The following is a 23,114-nucleotide window of genomic DNA, read 5'->3' as shown; positions in this document are numbered from 1 at the left end:
CCTGGCCTTCAGCAGTGCGCTCCGCAACGGCACGGGTGTTTTGATGCGTATATGTGTCTCGTGCTCTAATTATGATTGGCAGTCCAGCCACAGCATGAAAGTCCCTCTTAATTTGTACTTGTTGGACAGCGGTTTATGGGAATTTGATGTACCGTGGGTGATAAACTGATGAGAGCTTTGATGACCAAGGGGAGCGCACGACTCACAGAGGACTGGGACACCCCCGATCTGTCTCCAGTCTCTCTCTGAAAGGTTCCAGTGGCCAAAAATCCAAAGATGGACGTGTGGTGGAATTGGGTTTGATCGGCGTGTTTTTCTCTGGAGTTGTGGCTCTAGCAATTAAGCTGCATATTTGTAGCAGCACAGTCCTTGGCAATCTAAATCGCGATCTCAGCCATTCGTCTGTCTCCACACGCTCAAGTCAGCCGCTGGTTACGCTTCCCGTTATATACAGATTCAAATTAACCTTTGATTAGTGCATATTTTAAGTAAAACAGAATAATGTCAGCATCATTGTTGGGTATAATGTATATATTTATTTATGTTTTCTTCAAAGTAATTAAATATACAATCCATTAGTCAAGCAAACTTGATTTGAATAACAGCGGACTATTTTACGAAACTCCTGCGACAGGTCTGGATCACTCGTAAATTCTGTTCGTACCTGAAAGAAAACGTAAAATACGAAAAGATTGGTGAATGCGCAAATTCTCTTAAATCACTCGTACGGACGATTTAAGAACAAATCTGTGCGTACGAACGGTTCTTGCATGAGGCCCATTGATTTTGAGTTGACCGGGAAAGATGATTGAAAAGTCATGGATTCATAGTTGACCGGGAAAGATGATTGAAAAGTCATGGATTTATAGTTGACCGGGAAAGATGATTGAAAAGTCATGGATTTATAGTTGACCGGGAAAGATGATTGAAAAGTCATGGATTTATTGTTGACCGGGAGACCATCATGTGGTAGACCGGCGGTACTGCACCCCATCCCATTCATTTCGGAATCAATTTCAGGTAAGAAAGCACTTTGATTTAATCTTTTGAATGCTGAACTGCACTACACAGTTAAATGTATAGTTTACATGGTGCATAGGCTAGATACTGTCATAGCATTCTGTTATAAATCAAGCAGAATTCCTCCGATCAACAACCCTGCAAGTTGTCAAAAGCAAGTTAACTGCAGGCTTCATAAACACCCTGACGAAATCGTCAGTTAGCTAGCAATGCTTTATTCACCGGTTTATTTCCCAGCAAGGGGTGTTACATTATATCTGCATATCCTTGCCCTAGCTAGGATCAGCGATCGAAGAGGCAAGGTGTCTAATAAAACGATTGAATAGGCTACTTAACAATCAGAAGATTGACGTGAATTCAACGTTGTCTGGATGAATAAGTTAGCATGCGCTAGCAACACGTCAGCTTGCGTGATGCCTGGAGGCTGTCACTATCTTCTCGTCGTTTTTTTTTAATTAGTGGTTTATTGATTCAGAATTAAATTGCTGTTTACTGACATTGTGATTTACTTTTTCTCTTTTTTCAGATCATTAATCCACATCGTCAAGTAAGTCCTCAGTTTAATAAGCTTCGTCTTAAAATATGGATAGGATTCTATGTCTATATTTGAGAGGGAAAGATATACCACACACACACACACACACATAGTGTTTCTGTCACAGGCAGAAATCTGCTATGCTAAACTGAAATGTATTTTTTGCTTGTTTTTTTTATTTTAGATGCCCTGACTCAACGACTGAGTACTGCAAATACATGAATTCGCACAAGCTGTGCAGAGCGCTGCGCTACGCTCCAGACCGGGCGGGGGGATCTGGACGACGGCCACTGCAGGAGATAGCCTCACGCATTAAAAGAAAAAAAAGAAAAATGCAATAAAAACGATGTTTGATTTAAAAAAAAAAAAAATGCATGGGGTGTTATTTGTGCTAGGCGATATAGCCTACAGGCTTAGTCTGCTATAGTTTCTATATTTTGCTCATAGCCCATCCTGGCTGTAGATAGCAGGATTAATAATAATAATAAATTTGTTTTATATAGCGCCTTTCATGGTACTCAAGGTCGCTTTACAAGATATTAATGTTAATGGTCTAATAATAATGTTTTTAATATTTTAATTTTTAGACCTTTTTAGATTAAACCTGTGGTATAGGCATAAATACCATTGAAGTTTCGTTGATGATTTCAACATTGTTTCAATATCCATTGTAATCGAAATATCATTGAAATCTTGTTGATCTCTAGGTATGATTTCAACGTTGTTTCAATGATAATAGAGGGTGCAAAATGTCATTGAATCAACGTCAGAGTTCGACGTTGATTCAATGACTTTATCATTGACAGCGGGATGTTGATTTAACATCGTTTCAATGACTATTTGCTATCTGGGATGTATGTCAGGGCAGCTATTGGATTTTACAGTGAAGATGTATTGTACATAGATAATCCATGAGCCTAGTCAAGCGGTGAAGTTGTAAAGCAATGAGATGAATAAAGTGATCAGAGCTTCATCCTCTGTGGCTGGTTGACTGTTAGAGCTTAAAGCAGCCTCTAACTCCCACAGCTTAAACCACAGCTGTCCCTCACAAGTTAGACGTCTCAGATGATGTTCTGACTGGGGTGGTTTATATAATCAATATGTAAAAGTGTTTGTGTAATGGACTATATTCCCTGAACATAGCTGGGGAAATGTTGCATCAGATTCACTTTCTTAAAGACACCTAAACCCTGAGGGAGGTCATCACAACAGTATACACACCATCAGTAACTATTTATAACACTCTCATGCTCTCTCCTTCACAGTGACGGTGCAGCTGTCAACAAAACACGACTCATGATTACCTTCCGTCTGACAAATGGATGTTAATCACATCATTTTTATCAACAGCGACAATTCTTTGCAATTGTTACAAAATTACAGTTCCATTTACTTCAACACAGACACAGACACCAGGAAGTTAACCAGCTTGGGCTGCTGCTGCTGATTGGTTGGCACACACCTCTGTTTGGTTTTGGCTCTCAGTCTCCATGTTGCTGATCCTGGATCTGCTGAGATGTCCCAGGACATTGTTGGCTTTGATCCTCATACATTTAACTTTGTCCTGAGAAAGGACAAGTTCCAAAAAGTCAAACAGGGACTGCTTTAGCATTTGACGTAGCCAAACTGCATGCGCCTGGAGAAGCCAAAAGGCTTACAGCACCTGGTATTCCCAGGCGGTCTCCCATCCAAGTACTAACCAGGCCCGACTCTGCTTGGCTTCTGAGATCGGACGAGATCAGGCGTGCTCAGGACGGTGTGGCCGTAAGCCAGCAAAGGAATCACAAACCAGCTTTTTATAGATTCTGAAACAGAATCTCTTATTGTATTCTGACTTCTAAAATAGAACGATAGTGTTTAGAGAAGATGCAGTTTATGAGCATGTCGTGGGATTGAGCTTCCCTGGTTTCTCTATATGACAACGGACACAAAACTACACACAGGGAACAGAGGCTTTTGAAAGACACTAAGTTATCTGAGAGTCCCATTTTCAGCTGCAGAGAACAATCACATCAGGGAAGTCAATGTGCAGGCTCAACAGCAGCCTCTCAAGCCAGCTCTCTGGTAAAATAGGGGAAACGTATGGTTCCAGCACCTATATAACATATATTTGTCACAGGTACTGTGGTTTACGGCCACACCGCCCTGAACACGCCCGATCTCGTCCGATCTCGGAAGCCAAGCAGGGTCGGGCCTGGTTAGTACTTGGATGGGAGACCGCTTGGGAATACCAGGTGCAGTAAGCTTTTTTCTCTTCTCTCTGCGGCCTGCATGTAACATCTGACCATCACCGTGTGCCACACAGACACCAGGAAGTTAACCAGCTTGGGCTGCTGCTGCTGATTGGTTGGCACACACCTCTGTTTGGTTTTGGCTCTCAGGGACTGCTTTTGCATTTGACGTAGCCAAACTGCATGCACCTGGAGAAGCCAAAAGGCTTACAGCACCTGGTATTCCCAGGCGGTCTCCCATCCAAGTACTAAGCAGGCCCGACTTTGCTTGGCTTCTAAGATCGGACGAGATCAGGCGTGCTCAGGGCGGTGTGGCCGTAAGCCAGCAAAGGAATCACAAACCAGCTTTTTATAGATTCTGAAACAGAATCTGTGATTGTATTCTGACTTCTAAAATAGAACGATAGTGTTTAGAGAAGACGCAGTCTATGAGCATGTCTTGGGATTGAGCTTCCCTGGTTTCTCTATATGACAACGGACACAAAACTACACACAGGGAACAGAGGCTTTTGACAGACACTAAGTTATCTGAGAGTCCCATTTTCAGCTGCAGAGAACAATCACATCAGGGAAGTCAATGTGCAGGCTCAACAGCAGCCTCTCAAGCCAGCTCTCTGGTAAAAATAGGGGAAACGTATGGTTCCAGCACCTATATAACATATATTTGTCACAGGGACTGTGGCTTACGGCCACACCGCCCTGAACACGCCCGATCTCGTCCGATCTCGGAAGCCAAGCAGGGTCGGGCCTGGTTAGTACTTGGATGGGAGACCGCTTGGGAATACCAGGTGCAGTAAGCTTTTTTCTCTTCTCTCTGCGGCCTGCATGTAACATCTGACCATCACCGTGTGCCACACAGACACCAGGAAGTTAACCAGCTTGGGCTGCTGCTGCTGATTGGTTGGCACACACCTCTGTTTGGTTTTGGCTCTCAGGGACTGCTTTTGCATTTGACGTAGCCAAACTGCATGCGCCTGGAGAAGCCAAAAGGCTTACAGCACCTGGTAATCCCAGACGGTCTCCCATCCAAGTACTAAGCAGGCCCGACTCTGCTTGGCTTCTGAGATCGGACGAGATCCGGCGTGCTCAGGGCGGTGTGGCCGTAAGCCAGCAAAGGAATCACAAACCAGCTTTTTATAGATTCTGAAACAGAATCTGTGATTGTATTCTGACTTCTAAAATAGAACGATAGTGTTTAGAGAAGACGCAGTTTATGAGCATGTCGTGGGATTGAGCTTCCCTGGTTTCTCTATATGACAACGGACACAAAACTACACACAGGGAACAGAGGCTTTTGAAAGACACTAAGTTATCTGAGAGTCCCATTTTCAGCTGCAGAGAACAATCACATCAGGGAAGTCAATGTGCAGGCTCAACAGCAGCCTCTCAAGCCAGCTCTCTGGTAAAATAGGGGAAACGTATGGTTCCAGCACCTATATAACATATATTTGTCACAGGGACTGTGGCTTACGGCCACACCGCCCTGAACACGCCCAATCTCGTCCGATCTCGGAAGCCAAGCAGGGTCGGGCCTGGTTAGTACTTGGATGGGAGACGGCTTGGGAATACCAGGTGCAGTAAGCTTTTTTCTCTTCTCTCTGCGGCCTGCATGTAACATCTGACCATCACCGTGTGCCACACAGACACCAGGAAGTTAACCAGCTTGGGCTGCTGCTGCTGATTGGTTGGCACACACCTCTGTTTGGTTTTGGCTCTCAGGGACTGCTTTTGCATTTGACGTAGCCAAACTGCATGCACCTGGAGAAGCCAAAAGGCTTACAGCACCTGGTATTCCCAGGCGGTCTCCCATCCAAGTACTAAGCAGGCCCGACTTTGCTTGGCTTCTGAGATCGGACGAGATCAGGCGTGCTCAGGGCGGTGTGGCCGTAAGCCAGCAAAGGAATCACAAACCAGCTTTTTATAGATTCTGAAACAGAATCTGTGATTGTATTCTGACTTCTAAAATAGAACGATAGTGTTTAGAGAAGACGCAGTCTATGAGCATGTCGTGGGATTGAGCTTCCCTGGTTTCTCTATATGACAACGGACACAAAACTACACACAGGGAACAGAGGCTTTTGACAGACACTAAGTTATCTGAGAGTCCCATTTTCAGCTGCAGAGAACAATCACATCAGGGAAGTCAATGTGCAGGCTCAACAGCAGCCTCTCAAGCCAGCTCTCTGGTAAAATAGGGGAAACGTATGGTTCCAGCACCTATATAACATATATTTGTCACAGGGACTGTGGCTTACGGCCACACCGCCCTGAACACGCCCGATCTCGTCCGATCTCGGAAGCCAAGCAGGGTCGGGCCTGGTTAGTACTTGGATGGGAGACCGCTTGGGAATACCAGGTGCAGTAAGCTTTTTTCTCTTCTCTCTGCGGCCTGCATGTAACATCTGACCATCACCGTGTGCCACACAGACACCAGGAAGTTAACCAGCTTGGGCTGCTGCTGCTGATTGGTTGGCACACACCTCTGTTTGGTTTTGGCTCTCAGGGACTGCTTTTGCATTTGACGTAGCCAAACTGCATGCGCCTGGAGAAGCCAAAAGGCTTACAGCACCTGGTAATCCCAGGCGGTCTCCCATCCAAGTACTAACCAGGCCCGACTCTGCTTGGCTTCTGAGATCGGACGAGATCCGGCGTGCTCAGGGCGGTGTGGCCGTAAGCCAGCAAAGGAATCACAAACCAGCTTTTTATAGATTCTGAAACAGAATCTCTTATTGTATTCTGACTTCTAAAATAGAACGATAGTGTTTAGAGAAGATGCAGTTTATGAGCATGTCGTGGGATTGAGCTTCCCTGGTTTCTCTATATGACAACGGACACAAAACTACACACAGGGAACAGAGGCTTTTGAAAGACACTAAGTTATCTGAGAGTCCCATTTTCAGCTGCAGAGAACAATCACATCAGGGAAGTCAATGTGCAGGCTCAACAGCAGCCTCTCAAGCCAGCTCTCTGGTAAAATAGGGGAAACGTATGGTTCCAGCACCTATATAACATATATTTGTCACAGGGACTGTGGCTTACGGCCACACCGCCCTGAACACGCCCGATCTCGTCCGATCTCGGAAGCCAAGCAGGGTCGGGCCTGGTTAGTACTTGGATGGGAGACGGCTTGGGAATACCAGGTGCAGTAAGCTTTTTTCTCTTCTCTCTGCGGCCTGCATGTAACATCTGACCATCACCGTGTGCCACACAGACACCAGGAAGTTAACCAGCTTGGGCTGCTGCTGCTGATTGGTTGGCACACACCTCTGTTTGGTTTTGGCTCTCAGGGACTGCTTTTGCATTTGACGTAGCCAAACTGCATGCACCTGGAGAAGCCAAAAGGCTTACAGCACCTGGTATTCCCAGGCGGTCTCCCATCCAAGTACTAAGCAGGCCCGACTCTGCTTGGCTTCTGAGATCGGACGAGATCAGGCGTGCTCAGGGCTGTGTGGCCGTAAGTCAGCAAAGGAATCACAAACCAGCTTTTTATAGATTCTGAAACAGAATCTCTTATTGTATTCTGACTTCTAAAATAGAACGATAGTGTTTAGAGAAGACGCAGTTTATGAGCATGTCGTGGGATTGAGCTTCCCTGGTTTCTCTATATGACAACGGACACAAAACTACACACAGGGAACAGAGGCTTTTGACAGACACTAAGTTATCTGAGAGTCCCATTTTCAGCTGCAGAGAATAATCACATCAGGGAAGTCAATGTGCAGGCTCAACAGCAGCCTCTCAAGCCAGCTCTCTGGTAAAATAGGGGAAACGTATGGTTCCAGCACCTATATAACATATATTTGTCACAGGGACTGTGGCTTACGGCCACACCGCCCTGAGCACGCCCGATCTCGTCCAATCTCGGAAGCCAAGCAGGGTCGGGCCTGGTTAGTACTTGGATGGGAGACCGCTTGGGAATACCAGGTGCAGTAAGCTTTTTTCTCTTCTCTCTGCGGCCTGCATGTAACATCTGACCATCACCGTGTGCCACACAGACACCAGGAAGTTAACCAGCTTGGGCTGCTGCTGCTGATTGGTTGGCACACACCTCTGTTTGGTTTTGGCTCTCAGGGACTGCTTTTGCATTTGACGTAGCCAAACTGCATGCGCCTGGAGAAGCCAAAAGGCTTACAGCACCTGGTATTCCCAGGCGGTCTCCCATCCAAGTACTAAGCAGGCCCGACTCTGCTTGGCTTCTGAGATCGGACGAGATCAGGCGTGCTCAGGGCGGTGTGGCCGTAAGCCAGCAAAGGAATCACAAACCAGCTTTTTATAGATTCTGAAACAGAATCTCTTATTGTATTCTGACTTCTAAAATAGAACGATAGTGTTTAGAGAAGACGCAGTTTATGAGCATGTCGTGGGATTGAGCTTCCCTGGTTTCTCTATATGACAACGGACACAAAACTACACACAGGGAACAGAGGCTTTTGACAGACACTAAGTTATCTGAGAGTCCCATTTTCAGCTGCAGAGAACAATCACATCAGGGAAGTCAATGTGCAGGCTCAACAGCAGCCTCTCAAGCCAGCTCTCTGGTAAAATAGGGGAAACGTATGGTTCCAGCACCTATATAACATATATTTGTCACAGGGATTGTGGCTTACGGCCACACCGCCCTGAACACGCCCGATCTCGTCCGATCTCGGAAGCCAAGCAGGGTCGGGCCTGGTTAGTACTTGGATGGGAGACCGCTTGGGAATACCAGGTGCAGTAAGCTTTTTTCTCTTCTCTCTGCGGCCTGCATGTAACATCTGACCATCACCGTGTTTCACACAGACACCAGGAAGTTAACCAGCTTGGGCTGCTGCTGCTGATTGGTTGGCACACACCTCTGTTTGGTTTTGGCTCTCAGGGACTGCTTTTGCATTTGACGTAGCCAAACTGCATGCGCCTGGAGAAGCCAAAAGGCTTACAGCACCTGGTATTCCCAGGCGGTCTCCCATCCAAGTACTAAGCAGGCCCGACTCTGCTTGGCTTCTGAGATCGGACGAGATCAGGCGTGCTCAGGGCGGTGTGGCCGTAAGCCAGCAAAGGAATCACAAACCAGCTTTTTATAGATTCTGAAACAGAATCTGTGATTGTATTCTGACTTCTAAAATAGAACGATAGTGTTTAGAGAAGACGCAGTTTATGAGCATGTCGTGGGATTGAGCTTCCCTGGTTTCTCTATATGACAACGGACACAAAACTACACACAGGGAACAGAGGCTTTTGACAGACACTAAGTTATCTGAGAGTCCCATTTTCAGCTGCAGAGAACAATCACATCAGGGAAGTCAATGTGCAGGCTCAACAGCAGCCTCTCAAGCCAGTGTGGTGCACCCAAATATGTGCAACCACATTTGGTATTATTGGATTAAGTAAGAGACCAAAGGTTTATAAGCACTTAGTGTGTGTTAATATATTTTGATAATTAAAGCAATTATTTTACATTGATCAATATAGACCTGTGTGGATATTGTTGAGTAAGGGAGAGAACTTGGTGAGCGGAACATTTGGCACTGTAGATGCCGCTCCCAGTTGCCTATTGCGGACGGACTTCCTGTTTCCCTTTAGACGCAAAGGCCGTTTCTCAATACCAAGAATGCAAAGAACAGACTTGTGTTCTTGAGGAGAATGTTCTTGCTAGTCAACCTCGGAAGAATGAACTCGGGAGATCACAAGTACACATGCTCCGTTTTCAGTTTTGAGACGATGCGTTCTTCGTGCCCGAGGCAGCCTGCTCTCATTAAACAGCTGGGCTTTTTCATCCAAGCGCTGACAAGTTTGAGGCGCAGAATTCTTCCGAACAAAATTGTAAATAGCTGGTATTAAGACAAATTAACGATAAAATCGGGATCTAAAGGGTTACTTTCTCGCCTCAAAATGTTTTAAACGTGGATAAAGTGATATATTTAAAGAGTTTAGAGCTAAAATGAAATCAGCTTCAGCCTGTTGATTTCGGCTCAGGTAGGAGCACAGTGCATTGTGGGATATTTGCGCTGACAAGTTAGCACAAGTTAGCTACCGATGCATCCTCTGTAAAATGGGCGTGTCGAGAACACATCCGGGAACTTTCACCGTTCTCGGCGAAATGCGAACTTGTGTATTGGGACAGTACTTGGGCTGCGACTGATGACGTTTCACAAGAACACAAGAACACAAGTACGGACAAGAACGTATATTGAGAAACGGCCAAACTGGAGAAAGAGACGAGTGTTACAGTGTTTCTTGCTCTTAAGACTCCACCTTTATTTTGCAGGTCAGTACTGGGTTAAAACTGCCATAAATGACAGCCTTAAGCTTCGTATTGGTTCTATAAGTGATGAACAGTAATTGTGTGGTGATTTATGTGTCTTTCGAAACAGTTGTAAAAGTTTATTGAACCGTGTCAAAGTATTAGCGGTAAAACCGAGCCACATTGCGCTCGTAGTCTCGCGTGAGTTCCGGTTGTTATCGCGAGAGTTCGCCAGCTCAAGCTTAATGCATTGCTTTTCACAGTAAACTCTATTCGAGTTTTGCACTTTGTATATTGCTCCAATTTATTTGACAAGACTCCTGATGTGACTTAATATGTGTTATATGAACCTAGAATGTAATATTTGTTCAGTATGTAGAGAAAGTAATGTAAATTTGCTATGTTGTACACATTTTGGTTGATTATATGGGAATATGGTTTGGTTAAGTCATATTGAGTTCATTGGTATACATTCTAAAGTACATGTCCATAATTGAATAAGTTTTATACACTTATGTAAGAAAACAGATGAGCAAGTGTTAGTTTTGCACTATGTTTATGGCAGTCAGTGAGGTGTTGAAGGATCCCTTATGTAGTCCGTAAGTCAACTGAAACTGTATTGGGCAGTAATTACAGATGCATATTGCTGTAAATGGACATTTATTTAGACCGTCATCTAGGCTTTAGCTATGATTTAAACAGGACAAGAAAATGCACTGGTTGTAATTTGTATGTGTTGAATCAATGAAGAGACGCAAACTGGAGAAAGAGACGAGTGTTACAGTGTTTCTTGCTCTTAAGACTCCACCTTTATTTTGCAGATTTAATTCCTTTTGTTATTGTGGTCATCGTGCCCGAGACCCGTAACACCAGCTCTCTGGTAAAATAGGGGAAACGAATGGTTCCAGCACCTTTATAACATATATTTGTCACAGGGACTGTGGCTTACGGCCACACCGCCCTGAACACGCCCGATCTCGTCCGATCTCGGAAGCCAAGCAGGGTCGGGCCTGGTTAGTACTTGGATGGGAGACCGCTTGGGAATACCAGGTGCAGTAAGCTTTTTTCTCTTCTCTCTGCGGCCTGCATGTAACATCTGACCATCACCGTGTGCCACACAGACACAAGGAAGTTAACCAGCTTGGGCTGCTGCTGCTGATTGGTTGGCACACACCTCTGTTTGGTTTTGGCTCTCAGGGACTGCTTTTGCATTTGACGTAGCCAAACTGCATGCGCCTGGAGAAGCCAAAAGGCTTACAGCACCTGGTATTCCCAGGCGGTCTCCCATCCAAGTACTAAGCAGGCCCGACTCTGCTTGGCTTCTGAGATCGGACGAGATCAGGCGTGCTCAGGGCGGTGTGGCCGTAAGCCAGCAAAGGAATCACAAACCAGCTTTTTATAGATTCTGAAACAGAATCTCTTATTGTATTCTGACTTCTAAAATAGAACGATAGTGTTTAGAGAAGACGCAGTTTATGAGCATGTCTTGGGATTGAGCTTCCCTGGTTTCTCTATATGACAACGGACACAAAACTACACACAGGGAACAGAGGCTTTTGACAGACACTAAGTTATCTGAGAGTCCCATTTTCAGCTGCAGAGAACAATCACATCAGGGAAGTCAACGTGCAGGCTCAACAGCAGCCTCTCAAGCCAGCTCTCTGGTAAAATAGGGGAAACGTATGGTTCCAGCACCTATATAACATATATTTGTCACAGAGACTGTGGCTTACGGCCACACCGCCCTGAACACGCCCGATCTCGTCCGATCTCGGAAGCCAAGCAGGGTCGGGCCTGGTTAGTACTTGGATGGGAGACCGCTTGGGAATACCAGGTGCAGTAAGCTTTTTTCTCTTCTCTCTGCGGCCTGCATGTAACATCTGACCATCACCGTGTGCCACACAGACACCAGGAAGTTAACCAGCTTGGGCTGCTGCTGCTGATTGGTTGGCACACACCTCTGTTTGGTTTTGGCTCTCAGGGACTGCTTTTGCATTTGACGTAGCCAAACTGCATGCGCCTGGAGAAGCCAAAAGGCTTACAGCACCTGGTATTCCCAGGCGGTCTCCCATCCAAGTACTAACCAGGCCCGACTCTGCTTGGCTTCTGAGATCTGACGAGATCAGGCGTGCTTTTTTTTTTTTTTTTCTCTTTTATTATCAAAAAATACAAATTTCACCATACATCAAATCACATATTTACATGTATACTCATTTGAACCTTATATACACATATATTATTTACAATACAGTCAAAGCAAAAACACAAATTTGTGAGGCTATCATTGGGTCTTCTCCCTCTCTTCCATCCCACAGACCTTCTCACGAAACCATATAAATGGAACCAAAAGACAGAAATCCATTATGACAGAACAAAAAATTAGTGAGACAGCCCGTGGTTCTTCACTTCCCTCTCGCCCACAGGCCCCCTCACCAAACCATAGAAATAAAAATAAAATTTAAAAAATAAAAATATAACTATTAACAGAAAAAACAACTTGACAAAACTAAAACTAAAACTAAAACAAGTGAGACAGCCTGTAGGTCTCCTCCTTCTCCTCTCGCCCACAGGCCCCCTCACCAAACCATAGAAATAAAAATAAAAAATAAAAATATAACTTTTAACAGAAACACCGACTTGACAAAACTAGACAAGTGAGACAGCCTGTAGGTCTCCTCCTTCTCCTCTCGCCCACAGGCCCCCTCACCAAACCATTGAAATAAATAAAAACATTAAAAGCCACCCTTGCTCTACCCAAAGTCTAACTTCACACCCCCATCCCCAATCTGTATGAACGTGCTCCCCTCCACAAAACCCTCGGTGAACTCTTCTGCCCCCAAATGTGTTAAAACCCTGTGCACGTCCCTTTTCGTGATGCTTTTAAAAATACTCCACACCTCCACTTTCTTTTTTTCATAATGTGCTATGTCCCTCCTCATTTTAACCGCGTACCTGGCGTGACTTAAAACATAATTTAGCAAATTTGCATTCTTCCCTTCCATCCTTCCCCTCACTCCAAACAACCACACCTCTCTCCAGCCCGTTTCCCCCCACACTTCTTTATCCCAACATCTATTTATGAGTTTTCTCATTTTCTTAAAATACTCTACCAGTTCCCCACATTCCACAAACTCATGCATACACGTTTCCACCCCCACACCGCACACATCACATTCTTTCTTTACATTCACATCAAATCTACTTATTAATAAATTATTAAAAATCCTGTTGTGCCTCAACATAAAATCAAAGTTCTCGCATTCAGGGGTGTTAAATTTAACCCTTAGGTTTTTCCATATTCCTTTTTCATCCATGTCCTCCATCACCCTCTCCCACACTTTCTCCGCTGCCAGTCTCTTCATTTCTTTCCTTCTCAGACTTCTGTATATCACCCTTGCTTTCACACTCATTACATTCATCCTCCCCTCCCCTTCCCCCACATACATTCCCATTTCTCCAGCTTCATTTTCATTTTCCCCCACCTCACCCTCAATCATTCTCACCCATTCACTCGGCATTCCCTCCCTTATTTTCCCCATAACCCCTTCTGCCGTTCTCAGCGCCATCTCATCCCCCCTTTCTCTCACCTCGTCCACCATCACCTGTGCCCTCATAAATCCTGGTACATATTCATACACTATATCCCTCACTTTCCTGATCCCTGCCCTCCACATCAGCCTATTATATATTGTGCTCCCCCCACACGTGATTTTTGGGTTTAAAAACACTGGCTGCTCCCATACCTGCCTCACATTCTTACATTCATACTCCACATTTTTCACAAACTCCCCCCACGCTCCCAGCACCTCCTTATGAAACTCAGACACTCCGCTTAACATACCTTCCTTCAAATCCATGTACACCGCACTCCCACCACATCCACCACATTCATCTATTGCCCTCCCTAGAAACACCTTCCACACTTGATCTTTTTTATTTTTTAAATATCTTACCATCATTTTCACTCTCATAGCTTTCTTTTTCCTTTCTAAATTTATTAGTTTTAACCCACCATCCTCATACTCATTCTCCAACACCTCCCTAGCTATCCTAACTCCTTTCCCATCCCATAAAAACTCATTCACCATTCTCTCCATCTCCTTCAACACTCTCTCAGGCACATCCAACACATTCATCACATAACCAATCTTACTCACTATTAACGCATTCACTACCACCACCTTCCCCCTCAGTGTAAGCCCTCTCTTCTTCCAAAACGCCAGTGTTTTTTTGATGCTATTCATTAGCCCTTCATACTGCATATCTCTCCCTTCTCTGGCCTCTATCCCTAAGTTTACACCTAACACTCTAAAATAATCCTTCTTCTCCTTCAACCCTAGTTCTGTTTGCCCTGCTCTACCTGCCCCTATATACATGACCTCTGACTTTTCTTTGTTCAATTTTGCCCCTGATGCCCTACCATACAGCTCTACACTCTCTAAAACCTCAGCTACGCTCTCCCTGTCCCTAACTGTAACTGTCGTGTCATCTGCGTACTGATAAACTAAACTTCTGTGCCCCCCTGGCAACTCTATGCCTCTGATCCTGTCGTTTTTCTCCAGCATCGCCGCTAAAGGCTCTGCAGATATCGAGTACAGCAGCGCCGATAGCGGACACCCTTGCCTAACTGACCTCTCTAATCTAAACGTGTCTGTGATTATCCCATTTATTTTAACACAACTAACTGCCCTATCATATAACCTCTTAATCCATCCCACTAACCTCTCCCCAAACCCTACCTTTTCTAACACCTTGTACAAGTATGTGTGGTCTACTCTGTCAAATGCTTTGTTCAGATCTAAACTAACCACTAACCCTCCTGTTCCTCCCTTCATGTAATCTATCGTGTCCCTGATGCTACTTATTGTGTCTGCTATGTCCCTACCTGGTATGCTGTAAGCCTGTGTGCTTCCCACCACCGTCCCTATTACTCTTTTGATCCTGTTTGCTAGCACCCGGGCTAATATTTTATAATCTCCATTTAACATGCTCAGTGGTCTGTAGTTTTCTAATCTGTCCCTATCCCCTTTCTTGTGTATTATACTAACTAATCCTGTCATCATACTAACTGGCATCTCTCCCTTTTCTTCTATCCATTTAAATAGCTTATCTAACACAGGCACTAAATCCTCTCTAAACTCTCTGTAGAATTCCCCTGTCAACCCATCTAACCCTGGACTCTTATTCCTCCCTAACCCCCCTATCGCTTTCTCTATTTCTCCCGTCCCTATCTCACCCTCACACATGTCCCTGCCCTCCTCTGTTAGCCTAGCCCTCACCTTTGCTATTATCTGCCTTATGCTCTCCTCATCTACCTCTTCTTTCCTAAATAAATCCCTATAAAACTCTTCTACCCTATCCGCTATCCCTACAAAATCTTTTATCTTCTCTCCCTTCTTCCCTTCTACCTGTTCTAAGAAATTCCTCTTCTGCTTTGTCTTCTCTAACCCTAAAAAAAACCCTGTGCACTTCTCTCCCTCAATGGCGTATCTGGCCCTGCTTCTAACTATCGCTCCCATACACTTCTTCTGCTCTATCCCTTTCAGCTCCTCCTTAATTCCTATATACCTCGCTAAATCATGTCCTGCTTCCCTATCTGCTCTCTCTGCTTCTCTGTCTAATTCTCGCTTTAACCTCTGTTCTCTTTCCTTCTCTTCCCTACTCCTGTTTCTACTATAAGCTATGCTCAAATCCTTTATCTCCTCTTTAAAGCTTTCCCACCACCTCCCAATGTCATCCTCATACATGTTTTCATTTATTCTCCTTGCAATACATTCTCTCACTTTCTCCTTATACTTTCTTTCTTTCAGCAACTCACCATTCAAACACCACACTCCTTCCCCCCTCCTCTCTATGCCTTGTCCTAAACTAAACCCTACCATCATGTGGTCGCTCAGTGCAGTTACCCTATATTCTATCTTACCTATCTTGTTCTCTATGTCCCTCGTACTGAGCACTAAATCTATCCGGCTCTGCTTTAACACCCCTCTCACCACTTGCCTCCTTGTGAACTCCCTCTTCTCTGGATTCCTCTCCCTCCATACATCTATCAATCCGTTCACTCTCATTACCTCTTTCAACACACCTCTTGTAGAGTCGCTCTTAAAGCACACACTCGCAGATGCATCCAATCTCCCACACCATACATTAAAGTCTCCCACCACCATGCAGTTCTCCCCACACATTCCTCCTATTCCCTCAAAAAAGACCTTTCTCTCCTTCTCCTCATTTGGTGCATACACATTTATTAGTCTGTATTCTTTCCCCACATAATCGAACGTGATCCCTATCATTCGTCCCTCCCCATCATCCACACACTTCTTTATGTTGCCGACTACTCCCCTCTTCACTAGAATAGCCACCCCTCTGGACTTTGCCCCACTGTTGTTCACATACATTTCTCCCATCCATTCCTTCTTTACTTCTCTCATGCACTCCTCATCCCAATGTGTCTCTTGCACACACATAATATCCCCGTCACACACCTGCCAGGCTTGTTGCCTTCTGTTGTTGTCACGCAGCCCATTTACATTAAAAGATGTAATTTTTAACATAAATAGTATTATATACACAATTATTTTTCTCTTCATTTTAAACTCTTTTTCACCTTCCCAATCCTTTTCACTTCTCTTTTCCCCAGAGGCCTTTTTCTAGTTGCCATCACCTCCTCCATGTTATCCTCACTGCTGTCTGTTACTTCTCCCATTGCCCATTCACATTCCTGCCCTGCCCGCAAGTCCTCCCTTGACCCCCCTACCCCCCCCCCCCCCCCCGGCTGCCTCCTCAGTCCTCTGCTTGCTCCACTCGTCTGCCGTCTTCTTCTCTCCACTATGGCTCTCCTCTCCTCTCCTCTCCTCTCCTCTCCTCTCCTCTGTCCTCTCCTTGCTCGCTGCTGTTGTGGCCATCTCTCTCCTTCTCCCCTCTCATCTGCGTTGGTGTCTCCTCCACCACCGTCAGGTCCTCCTCCTCTCCGTCTCGCTCGCCTCCCTCCTCCATCTGCTCCACCTCTCCGTCAACGAGCTCCAGGTTCTCTCCTTCACATCCGCTCTGCTCCTCCTCTCCGTCAACGAGCTCCAAGCTCACTGCTCCACCTCCGCTCTGCTCCTCCTCTCCACCAACGAGCTCCAAGCTCACTGCTCCACCTCCGTTCTGCTCCTCCTCTCCACCAACAATCTCCTGACTCGCTCCTCCACCTCCGCTCTGCTCCTCCTGTTCTCCGTTGTGCTGCTCCTTGTCTGTCCCATTATTGCACTCTCGTGCGTAATGCCCCTGTTTTGCGCATTTATGGCACTTAAATTCAGGACATTCTCTTAGAATATGTCCCGGCTGGATGCATAGCCGGCATACTTTAACTTGTCTGTCATGTATTACGCGAAAGTATTCTCCCCCCTCCAGGGTTTCAAATTTGGTCGAATACGGCAGCGATTGCACTTTGTCGTTGAATTGAACCTTGCAAAATCGCGTGCCGTCGGCCACGTCTGTTCCAGGCCATTTCCTCCTTTTAATCGGCGAAGTTGCCTTCACCCCCCAAGTTGCTAATTTTTGGCATATTTCCTCGTCAGTGATGTACGGGGGCAAGTTAAGGAAGGATACAACCAGTTCATTGCTTCGAACTTCCTTTGCCATTACCCGCACTCCCTTTAATAGAAAGCCGTCCATGAGGCGCGCCTTGCCTTTCCCGTCCTGCATGGTGATTTCATATGTGCTCTTTGCCTTCATTCTGCAGGCAAGAACTATACCGCAGCTTTCCTTTATGCCTCTCAGCAACTCCATCAAAGTCACTTTGTCTGGCCCTGCTAGCTCCACAATCACGGTCAGCTCCTTTTTGAAGCCACCGTCTTTCACATTTTCTCTGTCATTCTTCATATTCTCTTCATTCAAACTCGCACTTCTGCTTTCTCCATTCCAAATTGCTGCATTCACTTCTCCATTCTTTCTCACTTTCTCTCCTCCATTTTCATTTCCTCCTTTATTCATACCTTCATTTACTCTCCTAATCTCGCTTTCTTTCCCACCATCATTCACTCGCCTGTCATCCGTCAGCCGTTCTCCATTGTTCAGTATCGTTGTCATTTTCCGTTCCATTGTTTCGTTTGCCATGGTATCCGTCCGGTTACAAAAACACACGAAACAAGGACGTTCCCCCGAACAGCGGAGCTGCTGGGGGAATATAACAAAACACACAACTATACAAACAAATCTAACTCACACACGATCAGTCAAAACACTCACCAAACACTTTCACTCACTCTTTCAAAAGCACGCGCTCTCTCTCAATCAAATTGCTGCAGGGCACCGACTGTCACAAGTGATCATGGGGGTGTGGCCGTAAGCCAGCAATGGAATCACAAACCAGCTCTTTATAGATTCTGAAACAGAATCTGTTATTGTATTCCGACTTGTAAAATAGAATTATACTGTTTAGAGAAGACGCAGTTCATGAGCATGTCGTGGGATTGAGCTTCCCTGGTTTCTCTATATGACAACGGACACAAAACTACACACAGGGAACAGAGGCTTTTGACAGACACTAAGTTATCTGAGAGTCCCATTTTCAGCTGCAGAGAACAATCACATCAGGGAAGTCAACGTGCAGGCTCAACAGCAGCCTCTCAAGCCAGCTCTCTGGTAAAAATAGGGGAAACGTATGGTTCCAGCACCTATATAACATATATTTGTCACAGGGACTCTGGCTTACGGCCACACCGCCCTGAACACGCCCGATCTCGTCCGATGTTGGAAGCCAAGCAGGGTGGGGCCTGGTTAGTACTTGGATGGGAGACGGCTTGGGAATACCAGGTGCTGTTAGCTTTTTTCTCTTCTCTCTGCGGCCTGCATGTAACATCTGACCATCACCGTGTGCCACACAGACACCAGGAAGTTAACCAGCTTGGGCTGCTGCTGGTTGGTTGGCAGGCACCTCTGTGTCTGTTTGGCTCTCAGTCTCCATGTTGCTGATCCTGGATCTGCTGAGATGTCCCAGGCCATTGTTGGCTTTGATCCTCATACATTTAACTTTGTCCTCAGAAAGGACAAGTTCCAAAAAGTCAAACAGGGACTAGTTTTGCATTTGACGTAGCCAAACTGCATGCGCCTGGAGAAGCCAAAAGGCTTACAGCACCTGGTATTCCCAGGCGGTCTCCCATCCAAGTACTAACCAGGCCCGACTCTGCTTGGCTTCTGAGATCTGACGAGATCAGGCGTGTTCAGGGCGGTGTGGCCGTAAGCCAGCAATGGAATCACAAACCAGCTCTTTATAGATTCTGAAACAGAATCTGTTATTGTATTCCGACTTGTAAAATAGAACTATACTGTTTAGAGAAGACGCAGTTCATGAGCATGTCGTGGGATTGAGCTTCCCTGGTTTCTCTATATGACAACGGACACAAAACTACACACAGGGAACAGAGGAGCTTGACAGACACTAAGTTATCTGAGAGTCCCATTTTCAGCTGCAGAGAACAATCACATCAGGGAAGTCAACGTGCAGGCTCAACAGCAGCCTCTCAAGCCAGCTCTCTGGTAAAAATAGGGGAAACGTATGGTTCCAGCACCTATATAACATATATTTGTCACAGGGACTGTGGCTTACGGCCACACCGCCCTGAACACGCCCGATCTCGTCCGATCTCGGAAGCCAAGCAGGGTCGGGCCTGGTTAGTACTTGGATGGGAGACCGCTTGGGAATACCAGGTGCTGTAAGCCTTTTGGCTTCTCCAGGCGCATGCAGTTTGGCTACGTCAAATGCAAAAGTAGTCCCTGTTTGACTTTTTGGAACTTGTCCCTTCTCAGGACAAAGTTAAATGTATGAGGATCAAAGCTAACCTGGCCTGCTGGGACATCTCAGCAGATCCAGGATCAGCAACATGGAGACTGAGAGCCAAACAGAAACAGAGGTGTCTGCCAACCAATCAGCAGCAGCCCAAGCTGGTTAACTTCCTGGTGTCTGTGTCTGTGTTGAAGTAAATGGAACTGTAATTTTGTAACAATTGCAAAGAAAATGTCGCTGTTGATAAAAATGATGTGATTAACATGGATTTGTCAGACGGAAGTTAATCATGAGTCGTGTTGTTTTGACAGCTGCACCGTCACTGTGAATGAGAGAGTACGAGAGTGTTATAAATAGTGCATACTGTTGTGATGACCTCCCTCAGGGGTTAGGTGTCTTTAAGAAAGTGAATCTGATGCAACATTTCCCCAGCTATGTTCAGGTAATATAGTCCAGTACACAAACACTTTTACACATTGATTATATAAACCACCCCATTCAGAACATCATCTGAGACGTCTACCCTGTGAGGGACAGCTGTGGTTTAAGCTGTGGGAGTTAGAGGCAGCTGGAAGCTCTAACAGTCAACCAGCCACAGAGGATGAAGCTCTGATCACTTTTTTCATCTCATTTCTTTACAACTTCACCGCTTGACTAGGCTCATGGATTATCTATGTCCAATACATCTTCACTGTAAAATCCAATAGCTTCCCAGACATTTGTTAACTTTACTAGGTTAATTACAATATGCACTTATGACTGATATTTATGAAGTAATAGTTAGTTGCATGGTAAAAAAGGCAAAAAACTTAGTGTTTAGAGTGAAGATGACTTTATTTAGAGTGAAGCTCACTCAACAATATGTAGCAACACAGTCTCACTCCCACTGCGCATTCAAAGAAGAAGAAGTGTGCATGCGCAGTAGTAACATTCAGTCTCTCCCGCTCAGCAACGTATATTATGTCTATGTCAGCAACGCAGCAGTCCAGCACACAGGCCGGGGCACTGAGGGGAGCCTGCTGAGTCCACTTTTTCAGTTTTTTTAAAATTTGTTTGAAAAAGAATAAATAAGGTAAGTTATCAAGCAAGTATGTTTCTTAATATGTTTTAATTACTGCTCCGACTGTTAGCGTTCATGAGCTAACATTAGCGTTAGTTAGCTAGCTAACGAACCAAACAGGCATAACGTTAGCCTGTTCAGGCCATGGTTAAGGTGAGTTTGGGCGGTTTCCCACCATAGTCCTGTGATTATCTTAAAAACTTTTAACAGTTCCAAAGTCTAATTACTTTGAAAGTCTCACATTGGAAATGTTGTAGCATGAGTTTTCCGTTTTCCCCAAATTGACCACGATGGCATTTTGGCCTGACTTTCAAATTTGCAACGTGGAAATAGTACAGTTTTCAGTTAAGGCAGCATGAATGTGTTTGATGCAGAGAGGAGGATACATTAGGTTCATAATGCACTGGCGCTGTCTTTCTTTGGGGAAATGGTGAAGACTGGTTTAGTAGCATAGATGCTTTCGCATCATATGAGCAGACATCCCAAGTCTCCCGGAAGTTCTGGGAGTCTCCCTGATATTGATAGTTAATCACCGATGCCCGCGAGTCGGATAAAATATCCCGGATTTTAGACTATGCTAGGGAGTGTTTTTTTTTTTTTTTTCAATGCGAGTGAGAGCGTGCAGGCAATACAATAACTCGTGTACCATGCGCGTTTCGACTGCGCAGGCACGAGAGAGAGAGGGGTGTGGGGAGAGGTGTGAAACCTGTGCGTATCTGTCCAAAGCGATGCTCTGTTCAACCAGCGTTCAGGGCGATTGCTTGTCAGAGGGCGCGCTGATTGGTTTAATCAGCAAAATAAGCCAATAACGTTCGGTGTGGGAGGGCTTCGATTTACTCTCTGACAGTTACCTAAGTTACCACTCAAAACTGTGCATCCTGCCAAATGGCAGAGGGTGAATCCTTGAGTAAAAAACGAAAATATAAGACTCATTTTACAGCAGAATATACTAAAGTATATCCATGTCTAGTGAAGGTGAAGAATGATGCCACCGTGCGAGGTGCATTGTATGCAGCAGTGACTTCAGTATTGCCCACGGCGGACTTAATGACTGTAAAACATGTGGAGGTAGGCTAAGTTGAACGCGCCATCATCTGCATTTTATTTATGTGAGTTAAATGCTGTTATAAAATAAAGCAAAACGTATCAAAGACTTATTTAAAGTATCAAACACATTTAGTTACTAAATTTGTAGGCCTATATCTAACTAGCCAGCTACAATATCTAACTATCTATATCCAGCCTGTCTAAGCCTTTAAAAAAAATCCCAAATTTAATATAGGGCCGGGGGGGGGGGGCAAACAGAATGGCACACCGGTGTAGCCATTTACTGCAGGTGGGATGGACTAAATAGCCCAGTTACCTCCTCATCTCGCTCTTTTTGCGCTCCGTGCCCATATTATTTCCCAGCAGAGTGGCTGAGCTCAGGTGTCTTGCTCCGTGTGCGACACATAACCCAGTTGGTTTGAGGTGGTATTAATGTTTTCAAAATAAATTGGCAATTGGCAACAATTTATCAAGAACCCATTTTAAATGTGGAACTTCATACCACTATTGTTCCATATGTTGTATCTATGTGGGGAAAAATTATGTTTGTAGATCAATGACCAAGAAAGAAGCATCTGTTTATGAAAGTAGGATAGCTTTGAGGGGATTTTTTCTACATTATAATTACAAAGTCAAAAGAAATTTAGGCCTCCTAATTTAGAGAAAATTAAATTCGGTATGAAGTTCCAAATTGAAGATGTGTTCTTGATAAATTGTTTAAGCCGATTTATTTTGAAAGTATTATTTAAAGTGTAAAAGTCTAAAAAGCTAAGGCCACCATTATCGTATCAGTTCATTATTACAGATTTTTTTAACATAGTGGTTTTTGTTCCTCCATATAAATTTTAATGAATTTTTAATTTGCCGTTGTCGCTTTCTCTTTTGCAGTTGTGATTTGCACTTCAGGGCCACCGTAGCACCTCCTCACCCAAGCAAGCGAGCAAGTGCAGCGCCGAGTTCAGGGCAACATGTTTTTCTGTGTGTTTCTTACACGAGTAACTGAGTGAGTTTACTATGTGTGTGAGGGATGTTTCCATCAGCTGAGACGTTGGGAGAGAGCATACAGTTGACACCATAGATGTTGGAACTGTTCTGTTTGGGGTGGCGGGGTTTTTGTTGGGAGGGGCGGGGGAAGCACGCACACTTATCAATGATTGAGGATTTGATTTGAAGTTATTTTATAATAACATGCAGTTATAAGAGAAATAGAATGTATGATCACGGCATCTTTA

The 23,114-nt window shown here is 45.0% G+C and overlaps 15 non-coding genes and 6 pseudogenes across 15 annotated transcripts; 11 read left to right on the top strand and 10 right to left on the bottom strand.

Annotated features, from left to right (window-relative positions):
• Nucleotides 1–3,206: 3,206 nt before the first annotated feature.
• LOC142393360 (5S ribosomal RNA) lies at nt 3,207–3,325 on the bottom strand. Its single transcript, XR_012771968.1, has one exon. It is a non-coding gene; the product is annotated as a 5S ribosomal RNA (ribosomal RNA).
• Nucleotides 3,326–3,682: 357 nt separating this feature from the next.
• LOC142393161 (5S ribosomal RNA) lies at nt 3,683–3,801 on the top strand. Its single transcript, XR_012771780.1, has one exon. It is a non-coding gene; the product is annotated as a 5S ribosomal RNA (ribosomal RNA).
• Nucleotides 3,802–3,990: 189 nt separating this feature from the next.
• Nucleotides 3,991–4,109, bottom strand: LOC142393601 (5S ribosomal RNA; annotated as a pseudogene).
• A 358-nt stretch (nt 4,110–4,467) lies between these two features.
• On the top strand, nt 4,468–4,586 carry LOC142393047 (5S ribosomal RNA). The gene has a single exon (XR_012771669.1). It is a non-coding gene; the product is annotated as a 5S ribosomal RNA (ribosomal RNA).
• A 189-nt stretch (nt 4,587–4,775) lies between these two features.
• Nucleotides 4,776–4,894, bottom strand: LOC142393637 (5S ribosomal RNA; annotated as a pseudogene).
• A 357-nt stretch (nt 4,895–5,251) lies between these two features.
• Nucleotides 5,252–5,370, top strand: LOC142393560 (5S ribosomal RNA; annotated as a pseudogene).
• A 189-nt stretch (nt 5,371–5,559) lies between these two features.
• Nucleotides 5,560–5,678, bottom strand: LOC142393528 (5S ribosomal RNA). The gene has a single exon (XR_012772126.1). It is a non-coding gene; the product is annotated as a 5S ribosomal RNA (ribosomal RNA).
• A 357-nt stretch (nt 5,679–6,035) lies between these two features.
• Nucleotides 6,036–6,154, top strand: LOC142393046 (5S ribosomal RNA). The gene has a single exon (XR_012771668.1). It is a non-coding gene; the product is annotated as a 5S ribosomal RNA (ribosomal RNA).
• A 189-nt stretch (nt 6,155–6,343) lies between these two features.
• LOC142393553 (5S ribosomal RNA) lies at nt 6,344–6,462 on the bottom strand (annotated as a pseudogene).
• Nucleotides 6,463–6,819: 357 nt separating this feature from the next.
• On the top strand, nt 6,820–6,938 carry LOC142393480 (5S ribosomal RNA). The gene has a single exon (XR_012772081.1). It is a non-coding gene; the product is annotated as a 5S ribosomal RNA (ribosomal RNA).
• A 189-nt stretch (nt 6,939–7,127) lies between these two features.
• LOC142393622 (5S ribosomal RNA) lies at nt 7,128–7,246 on the bottom strand (annotated as a pseudogene).
• A 357-nt stretch (nt 7,247–7,603) lies between these two features.
• LOC142393512 (5S ribosomal RNA) lies at nt 7,604–7,722 on the top strand. Its single transcript, XR_012772111.1, has one exon. It is a non-coding gene; the product is annotated as a 5S ribosomal RNA (ribosomal RNA).
• Nucleotides 7,723–7,911: 189 nt separating this feature from the next.
• On the bottom strand, nt 7,912–8,030 carry LOC142393462 (5S ribosomal RNA). The gene has a single exon (XR_012772066.1). It is a non-coding gene; the product is annotated as a 5S ribosomal RNA (ribosomal RNA).
• A 357-nt stretch (nt 8,031–8,387) lies between these two features.
• Nucleotides 8,388–8,506, top strand: LOC142393045 (5S ribosomal RNA). Its single transcript, XR_012771667.1, has one exon. It is a non-coding gene; the product is annotated as a 5S ribosomal RNA (ribosomal RNA).
• A 189-nt stretch (nt 8,507–8,695) lies between these two features.
• On the bottom strand, nt 8,696–8,814 carry LOC142393461 (5S ribosomal RNA). Its single transcript, XR_012772065.1, has one exon. It is a non-coding gene; the product is annotated as a 5S ribosomal RNA (ribosomal RNA).
• A 2,135-nt stretch (nt 8,815–10,949) lies between these two features.
• On the top strand, nt 10,950–11,068 carry LOC142393044 (5S ribosomal RNA). Its single transcript, XR_012771666.1, has one exon. It is a non-coding gene; the product is annotated as a 5S ribosomal RNA (ribosomal RNA).
• A 189-nt stretch (nt 11,069–11,257) lies between these two features.
• On the bottom strand, nt 11,258–11,376 carry LOC142393460 (5S ribosomal RNA). The gene has a single exon (XR_012772064.1). It is a non-coding gene; the product is annotated as a 5S ribosomal RNA (ribosomal RNA).
• Nucleotides 11,377–11,733: 357 nt separating this feature from the next.
• Nucleotides 11,734–11,852, top strand: LOC142393043 (5S ribosomal RNA). The gene has a single exon (XR_012771665.1). It is a non-coding gene; the product is annotated as a 5S ribosomal RNA (ribosomal RNA).
• Nucleotides 11,853–18,698: 6,846 nt separating this feature from the next.
• Nucleotides 18,699–18,817, top strand: LOC142393628 (5S ribosomal RNA; annotated as a pseudogene).
• Nucleotides 18,818–19,115: 298 nt separating this feature from the next.
• Nucleotides 19,116–19,234, bottom strand: LOC142392985 (5S ribosomal RNA). The gene has a single exon (XR_012771611.1). It is a non-coding gene; the product is annotated as a 5S ribosomal RNA (ribosomal RNA).
• Nucleotides 19,235–19,592: 358 nt separating this feature from the next.
• Nucleotides 19,593–19,711, top strand: LOC142393724 (5S ribosomal RNA). The gene has a single exon (XR_012772159.1). It is a non-coding gene; the product is annotated as a 5S ribosomal RNA (ribosomal RNA).
• The last annotated feature ends 3,403 nt before the right edge of the window (nt 19,712–23,114 follow it).

This window comes from Odontesthes bonariensis, chromosome 11 (assembly GCF_027942865.1).
Source record: "Odontesthes bonariensis isolate fOdoBon6 chromosome 11, fOdoBon6.hap1, whole genome shotgun sequence".
NCBI classification, from domain to species: Eukaryota; Metazoa; Chordata; class Actinopteri; order Atheriniformes; family Atherinopsidae; genus Odontesthes; species Odontesthes bonariensis.
Note: the sequence above shows the minus strand (reverse complement) of the source record. Positions and strands in the feature narration are given on the sequence as shown.